Below are 9,557 nucleotides of genomic sequence, written 5' to 3'. Positions count from 1 at the left end.
GGCATATTTTATGATTAATTACTCAGTAGAAATGAATTAAGTGAAATGGGCATTTTCAGAATCAACATTTGTCAACTCTGCTTAAAATGAGTATCCTGTCCATTTTAATTTGTAACACTCATAGGTTCATCACTGTTTTCCATGTCTATCCCTTTGTTATAGCAACATTTCCTTACTGTGAGGTACCATAAGTCAAAATGATTTCTAAAATTCCTGCCTTCATTTGAACTCTTTTAGGAAAGTGTTTGAGAAATTTCTTGTAATTTTTATGTAACAATAGTAATAGATAGCATTTATATAGCATTTTTAAAGTCTGAAAACTGCTTTATATGTTTTGTCATTTAGTCCTCACAACAACCCTGGAAGAGGCACTATTGTTATCATCCTCATTTTACAGATGAGGGACAGACAGAAGTTAAATAATTTGCCCAGCAATTTAAAATCTGTAAGTGTTTGAAGCCATATTTGAACGAAGGTCTTACTGAGTTGACACCCAGTGTTCTATCCACGAAAGCTAAGATGAAAATTATATTTTTTGGTAATGACTATAGTAGTTATTATTATGGCAGCATGATTTTATATTTTTTTCCATTTCTTGTCTTTTTCATACTAGTATAAGTACATAATCTTTTCCTTAAGAATATCTGAAAAACTGAATGGTTTATTATTTGGCCTTGATAGAGCTCGATGGTAGATAAAAATTTTAAGAACAGTGTCTTTCAGCAATCGTTGTATATTTTTTCATTAATGGCACTTTTTTTTTAGAGGTAAACAAGAAATTGAAAACTTGTCTGAAGAAGTTCATTAAGTATCTGCTATGTGCTAAGTGATTAGGTATGTAAAGGGAAAAAATGAACAGTACTTTTCCTTATGGACCTTATGTTCTATTGCAGGGAGACATCATGTACCCGGATAAGTAAACACCAAATATATGCCCATCTGCTTTGGTTATTTAATAGTAGATTCATAAAGGTACCAATTCAAATAGAGATACCTTGATGTAATGGAAAATTAGCTGATTGTTGTCCTTTGTTCTTGAAGATCAAAATGACCTCAAAAGTACACTGTGTTTGGAGTCAGAGGCCCTATTGCCTGCAATTGGTGTGATGACTGGAAAGTAATTTCCCTTCTCTGGGATTTGGTTTTCTCATTTCTAAAAAAAGAAAAAAGAATTCAGATTGGATGACCTCAAAAAGTCTTTTCAACTCTAAAACTTTCAGATGCACACTTCTAAGTGTTCTTGTCAAGTGCCAGCAGCCCCTGTTGTTATGCTCATCAATATTATTAATGAAAATGATAGCTAGCATTGAAATGGAGATTTAGGACTTGCAAAGCACTTTACTAATATTATTGCATTTGATCCTCAAAACAACCTTGGGAGGAGGGGATTATTATAATCCCCATTTTATAGATAAGGAAACTGGGACAAACAGGGGTTAAGTGACTTACAAAGGGTTACACAGCTGACATGAGTCTGAGGCAGAAATTGAATTCAGATTTTCCAGATTCCAGGCCTAGAACTCTAACCATTGTGCCACCTAGCTACCTTTTTATATTTTTAGATGATGCTCTTATTTGACAAAATCGACATTCCTCTCAAAGGGTCTTTGAATGTCAGAGCTAGGAAAACCTTAGAACTGATCTAATCCAACTCCCTCATTCTGCAAATAGAAAAGCTGAGGCCTAGAGAGGGAAGACGACTTGCCCAAGGTCACCTAGGCCATTTGTTGCAGAGCTAGAACTGGAATCTAGATTTTCTGGAATCTAGGTCGCTATTTTGGAGATCTTTACATTGCACCATGCCTTCTGTCTCCTCTGTATTTTTTTTCTTAAGTTGAAATTGTAACCTGAGATATAACACTAACCAACTGTGACCTCAAACAAATTATTTCCTTTTTCTGAGACTCATTTTGCTAATCTGTAAAATGGAGAGTTTGGATTAGCTGTCCTCTAAGGTCCCTTTCAGTTCTATGACCTTCAGACACAATCAGGAAAGACTCATAGATAGCTAAGATAGTAAAGGACCCTGGTAGTTTGTTTCACTTATTTCATTAAGCAAATGTCAGGCTTGAAAGTTAAAAGACTCTTTAAATAAGTTGCACAAATAGACCCTTTTAAGCACCAGGAAATTCTTCCCAGTGATCTCACATTCACAGGAACCTCTGGAAATTAGATGGACCAGACGCCATTGCTTTGACTTTGCAAAGTGCCCTCCTGGTGAATAATGTCTCAGCTTGCCTGAAAGAAAAAGATTTACATTGGGTCAATTTATGTTTATTTTGAACAAATGTCACTGAGGCTGAAAATAATCTAGAAGTTTGAGTTAGGCATTGACCTTTTCCCTGTAAAAACACCTTAATGGAGAATTTGGTTCCTAGTTCCAATTTCTTTTTAATGTAATGATAGGAAGCAAATGTGGGCATCAGAGTCTTTGTCCATAAAATAGAAGAAATAGGAATATAATAATCCTCTCCTTTGATGCCATGAAGTTGCTTTTGCTACTGAATTACTGGATAACCTTAAGGAAATTTGCTGGGTTTCACTTGCAAAAGAAGAGGGTTGATTGAATGTTTCTGCTGGTCCTAAAAGTCTCTGATTCTTAAATCTACAGATTGTGACTTTGTAATCATGAGATGAGAACTGTAAGGTTCTAGCAATAGTGCTGATTTTGGACAATAGATACCTTGCTGGAAGTTCCAGAGAAAAAAATTCATTGACACTGTGTTATAGAAACAGCACAGCAGGCCTGACTTCTGACCCCACCTCTGCCTCTGAAAAGCTGTGTGATTGTGGGTAAGACACTTTATCTCTCTGGGCCTCAGTTCTCTCCTGTGTATACAATGAGAATAATTATGCCTGTCTACTTTCTCCACCCTTGCTTGTCATGAAGACCAATTGCAGTTATGGATGTTCAAGGGAGGCCTCAGAACACTGTAAAATGATGGACAAATGTAGGGAACTATTATTATTATGACTCCCAGGTGGTACCTTAATGATCCTTGTAGCCCTTAAATACTGTCTATATTATTGGCAGCTTTGGCCAGAGCAGAAAATGTGTTGTGAGCCATGGGGATGTAATTATTGCCTTTGACCCTGAGAACCCAGCGATGAGACAGGCAAGATAGATCTTGCCAATTCTTTCCAAATATACCTACTGTGGTGTCCCAACAAAGGGTACAACTTTTAACCTCACCTAATCCTGGCTGGATGAACTTGACTTCAAAATGACAGTGGATATTTCCCTGTTCGAGCTAGCAGCAGTTTCTGGGGATGAGTAAACTCCTCTTTGTATTTTGGACTATGTGTTCCATGAGGGCAGGGACCATGTCTTATCTAAGAACACTAGGCTCTTATATTAGATTGATGCCATCTTGGGGCTGTGGGCAAGGGAAGTAGAGAAAATTTAAAACTTGTGAAAGTGAATGTTGAAAACTCAAAATACATTAATTAATTAATTTATAATAAAAAAAGAACACTAGGCTCTCCCTTCTACCCTGAGTGTCATGCAGTGTGCTGCATGGAATAGCATCCCATCTGATCTCCCTAGGGGTGGGGAAGGGGGGGAGGAGGAGAACAGGTATTATTATCTGCTTCATTTTTTATTGTATTTTGCCTGGGTCTCTTTTTCCTTTATCTTCTTCTCCTTTGTATCGTTACTTCTTCACTTAGATTGGAAGCTTCTGCAGAGCAGGATCTGTGTCATAATTATCTCTGTACTCCCAGGACCTGGCACAAGACCTTGCCTCCAGTAGGCAGGTAGGATGTGTTGGTTAAATGGAATTGAATCGAACCCCTCACTAGTGCCCAAAATACTCCATTCAACAGGTTTTCTACCAGTCCCCTGAATGTGGCTCACTCCAGCCTCTGTGTCTTTATCCCATATTCTCAAGTAGATTTTACCTGTCCTTCAAGGACCGTCTCCACTCCCACCTCCTCCATCAAGTCTTTCCAGGCCTTCCCAGACTACCATAATTAATCCTTCTAGGTTCCTGGATTGCTCTAATTGTGCCACTTACACAATTCAGTTCAGTTCCATTCAAGTAGGGTCAACAAATATTTACTAAGAATCTATAGAGTAGGCCTGGTGTTCAAGTACAACCCTGGGGATACATAGGTAAAAGCAGCATGGTCATTGGCCTTAGGGAGCTGAAAATAAAATAGGGAGGTTAAAAAATGTATGGAAATAATTGTGATATGAAATAGATTAAGATAAGGACATAGGAGAGACCCAGAAAAAAGTTCTCTAAGAAGATGTTGGGTAGAGATGTTTTTAGAAAAATATGAATAGACTTGCATGAAATTGTTTTTGTCCTTCATTGCTGAAGAAGACCATGCCATCAGAGAAATGATGACATAACTGGCACTTGACTTTGTTTTGAGTGAGGGAGGGCTGTGCAGGTCACCAGCCTCACTTCTCTTCCAGAGCCGTCTGAATCCAGTGACCAGACATTCCTCAGGATGACTGGAGATGACCCAGGATGCACTGGGAGATGCACAAAATAATGAAGAGCAAAATGAGCAGACCCAAGAGAATATTGTGTACAATAATAGCAATATTTATTATTTTAAGAACAACTTTGAGGGACTAAGTCATTTTGACCTAGGAAGGAAGATGCTATCTGCATCCAGAAAAAGAAATGATAAGTAGAACTATATATAGAATGGTTTTACATATATATAACATATATATGTGTATATACACATACATATACATGTATACATATATATATACATATTTGTATGTAATGACAGCCATCTTTAGGCCATGAGAGAGGGAAGGAAAAAAAGGGAAGAAAAGAAATGAAAGTTACACGATAGCTTTATTATATATTTCAAAGGAATAACAAGGTGTATGTAAAAGATTTGCAGTTTCATGAGCAACCATCTTTTTTTGTTCTGCTTTGTTTTCTACTTTTGTTCTACAGTGTCAAAGAAATGTTTGTTTTGTTTCATAAACTAAAATTTAAAAAAAGAAAATGTGGGGTAGAAAAGATTTCTCTTGGCTATAGGGAATGGAATCAAGGAAGATTCATTTGCTCATTATTATTCTTTAGTTACTTAATTTTCCTTACCTCCCCTCCCCTCCCCTCCCCGGCCTACCTGAAACCCATGATCCCAGAAAGAGCCTTAGCATTATTTTGAGAAATTACTCAAGAAAACTTCCCCTATATCTTAGATCCAGACAGTAAAATAGAAATTGGAAAAAAAATTCACCAATCTCTTCCTTTAAAAAAAATCCCCAAATGTGAACTATCAGGAACACTACAGACAAATGCCAGAGCTCCCAGTTGAAGGAGAAAGTATTAGAAGCTGCCACAAAGAATCGATGCAAATATCATGGTTCCACAGTCAGGATCAAACAAGAATTAGAGGCTTCCATAATAAAGGGGTAGAAAGCTAGAAATATGATATTGGGAAAGGTAAAGAACTAGGAAAAATAAACTGTGCAGCAAAACTGAGTATAATCATTCAGAGGTAGAAATGGACATTTTATGAAATTAGAGAAATTTCAAGCTTTCCTTAACACAAGAATCTAGAGAAGCATACAAAAGAGAAATCATGAACGACTCAATATTGTTAAATTGTGTGCATTGCCATATGTGAAAATGGCACATGCATCTCATAAGATGTTTCTCCTTATAAGGGCAGTTAGAAAGTGTCTACATAGACACTTACCATGGCTGTGATTTAATTATGTTAGGGTGATCTCAGAAAAAAAAAATGGAGTAAGAAAGAGGCAAGCACTGGAAGAAGGGCAAAGGGAGAGATTAGAATGGGGGAAATTTTCTCACATGAAAGAGACATGCAAGGAAGAGCTTTTACATTGAAGGGGGAATTGGTGAGAGAGTTAGTGGACTGTGCTTGGACCTCACTCTCATCAGATTTGGTTCAAGGAGGGAAGAATATATGAATATTCAGTTGTAGGTAGAGTTCTATCTTACCCAACAGGGAATAATAGGAGAAAAGGGTGAGAAAAATGGGGTAGAGGCTGAAGAGAGGAGGAAGGGCAGATTATGGCAGGCAGTGGTTAGAAGGCAAGTAGACCCTTGAAAAGGGACGGGATAAAGAGAGAGGGGGAAGGAGTTAAATAAGGGACTGGGGCACAAACTGTTATTCTTCAGCTGAAGAAAAAAGGCTGACAGCCACATTGTGATCTCAGACCAAGCCGTGTTCGTCCTCTGTTTTCGAAGAAGACCATGACATCAGAGAAATGGTGATATGACTTACACTTGACTTTGTTTTGAGTGAGAGAGGGCTGTGCAAGGTGATTTCTCTGATGTCATGGTCTTCTTTGAAAATGAAAATGAAGGATGAACACAGGACTGTGAATAGACCACTGGATAATCCAGCTCATCCACTCCCTTCTGTCTCCCTCTCGCCTTCCTTTGGGTCTTTGGTGTTTACTGGCTCGATGTCCTTCCTTCTTTTCTTCCTTCCTTCCTGTTCCCAAAACCTTAAACCCAGTGCACTCTGAAGCCCATGGGTTGGACAACAATAGGTCCCTGCCCAAGCTCCATTTAATCGCTGCTTAGAGTGATTGGCACTAGTAATGGTTTCTGTTGCTTTAGTTGTTTTTTCTTTTTTTCATTAAAAGGGTCATTCCCTGACTACTTCTTAAAGAGGCCTATTCACACAGACCAAGCAAAAACAGACCTAATGACAAGAGATACTCAGGGAAACTATCATTTTACTAAAAGGTACCATAGATAATGAAGTAATATCAGTAAGTTTCTCTGATAAATACCTCCTATCACAAATATGTCAGCAACTGAGTAAAATTTATGAAAATATGAGCTATTCCCCAGCTGATCAGTAGTCAAGGGAGAGATACTGGGAGTTTTCAGAAGAAATCCAAGCTATGTATAGTTGTATGAAAGAATGCTCTAAATCACTAATTTTTAGCGAAATGCAAATGAAAACAACTCTGAGGTACCAGCTCACAACTGTCAGAAATGACAAATGCTGCAAGGGATGAACGAAAATAAGCACACTAATGAATTGTTGGTGGAGTTACCTTGTGGTCCCACCATTCTGGAGAACAATTTGGAACTACGCGCAAACTGGTATAAACCTGTATAAGGTTTATCCACTACCAGGTTTGTGCCGCGGAGAGATCAAGGGAAAAGGAAAAAGACCCATAGGTACAATAGCAGGTTGATAGCAGCTCTTGCTGTGGTGGCCAAGAGTTGGGCATTGGGCTAGGGAGTGGCTGAATAAGTTGAGGCACATAGTAGTGACGGAGCACTACTGTGCTATAAGAAATGACATGGGCGCGGTGGGTGCTATCGCGGCTTCTATGGGAACAGCGACGTGTAGAGGTTCTGTCCCTAGCAGAGCTCCAGGGCGGCCGATGGTCGCTGTCCTGAGCGGGAAACGCGCTCCTGGTCTCCCCTGTCCTGGCGCCTTTCGGAACCCCTTGCCCCCCACTCCAGGCTGACTGGGGGGAACCCTTACCCAGAGTTCGGCCGCCGCTCCTCCGGGATCTTCACCAGGGCCGGGCCATCCTGGAGCCCGGAGCCTGGAGTGAGTGAGGGGACGGAGCCCCTGTCTTATTTCTTCTGGGGTAAAGTGGTGAGGGGATCCTGACGCGACTCTGAGCAGCTCTGCATGCCCACAGCTCACTGTCCTGGTCAAGCAGTAGAGAATCTGCCATGGAATTTCTCTTGTGGGATTGCCTGTGGTTGGGCCTCTGTGGGATAGGGAGATGTCCCCAAGATGGCTTTAAGAGTAGTAAGAGAAGTCATGCTACAAGATCCTTCAAAATCTGTGGGAACTTCCATTGCGCCATCTTCAGAGATGACTTCTGAGGGGAATTCTCTCCTCAGTGTGGTCGTCACTGGTACATCAGACCGGAGGAAACCTTTAGTTCAGCTGATGTCCTTATTTCAGCAATTCGTGATGGTACTGAAAAAGCTGAGAGACAGCTGGATGTACCGGAACACTGGAAACTCAAAAATTTTGCCAGAAAGCCACATAAGGAATGGCCACTGATCAAAAGTCATTTCACTGATTTATTTATTTTTTCCTTGTATACCACTACTCTTTATCATCACTACAGGCTTGTATTGGGTTAGTTTAAGAAAATATTCCCAATAGCTGTGAATTAGTTTATACAATACAATGTAGTTGCCATTTTATGCTTGAATTGACTTGACATTCAACCCATCATGCAGCAGTACCAAAAAGGTTTATTTCAAAAATCAAGATATTTTTTAATAAGTTGAACTATACAGAAGCTTTGTGAAACACACTACAGTAAAAGCACAGAACACAGCAGAATCTTAAGTTTTGTATGATGGAAATATATCTATATAAGTAAAAACCGACAGGCTTATCTCTAAGGCATTTGCTGCAGATGAGAACAGAGATCATACTAATGACTACAGATTCTCTATAACACTTGTGACTTCCAACTAACGGTACTAGACTTAGATGCCATGGAGAAGTAGAATGTACATTGTATGAAACTTTGGCAGTCTAATGGTCTGAAAGGAAGAAATGGCAGGATGGGTTTTGATATGTGTACTGTAATATTCTTTATTAAAAAGAAGTTTCTTGTTAGGGTCATATTACTGCACTGTTTTCCATTCTATTTTCATTTTTATACCCTCAATTCTAAGGGTTTTTGAATTTTTAAGATTAGTTCAGAACTATAGCTCTCGATTTTCCATGTTTCTGTGTTTTGATTGTAGATGGTATTATTTGTACCCAAAATTATTTGAACCTTCTTTTACTCCTTAAATTCTGATTTCCTTCTGTTATAATATTCTTTCCCATTTATGATCTTTATTCATAGTGTCATGTCTAGTCCTTTCCCTCCACGACCATTAACTCTTAAAAATAATAGATATGCAAAGATTATTGGATTCCACGTCCAAAAAACAAATCTTTAAATATTGCAAAAAGTCAGATTTTTAATGTAAGTCATTAAAAGGGGATGGAGGGGATAGTGAGAATTAATCAGTTATATAGAAAAAGCCAAAGTTCAGCTAATGTTTACCAGAGGGAAAACATCTTAGGGCCAATTAAATTAGAGAATATATTTCTAAAGTTATTAAACTCATTTTCAATGTAAAATACATATATTAAGCATATGGAGACTGCTGTAATTGTATAATTACAATGTTAATGCCAATCTTACTAATACTTATAACTTCAAAAAGGATTTAGAAGGTTTAGATGTTACAATTTTCTTTAAATCTTTCCCTTTAAATCTCACGTACTTTTCTTCTTTTTAAATACCTGAATTTTGACAAGTTCTTTTTTTTAAGCAAATGCTGTTACAAAATTGAATTTTTAGGAAAATGTACTTGGATGGAGCATGCTTTAGGCCCATAAATAATAGATTGCCTCTACTTCATAAAACAAAATAGAAGAGAGAATTTAAAAAAGATCTTAGCCACCCCTAAATCACTTCATTTTAAAAAATTTATTTGTTTTCAGTTTTCAGCAATCACTTCCATAAGTTTTAAATCTTCTTCCCCTCTCTCCCCTTCCCTACCTGAGATGGCATGCAATCTTATATGGTTCAACACATACATTCTTAGTAAACATAT

This window comes from Notamacropus eugenii, chromosome X (genome assembly GCF_028372415.1).
Source record: "Notamacropus eugenii isolate mMacEug1 chromosome X, mMacEug1.pri_v2, whole genome shotgun sequence".
NCBI lineage: Eukaryota > Metazoa > Chordata > Mammalia > Diprotodontia > Macropodidae > Notamacropus > Notamacropus eugenii.
Note: the sequence above shows the minus strand (reverse complement) of the source record.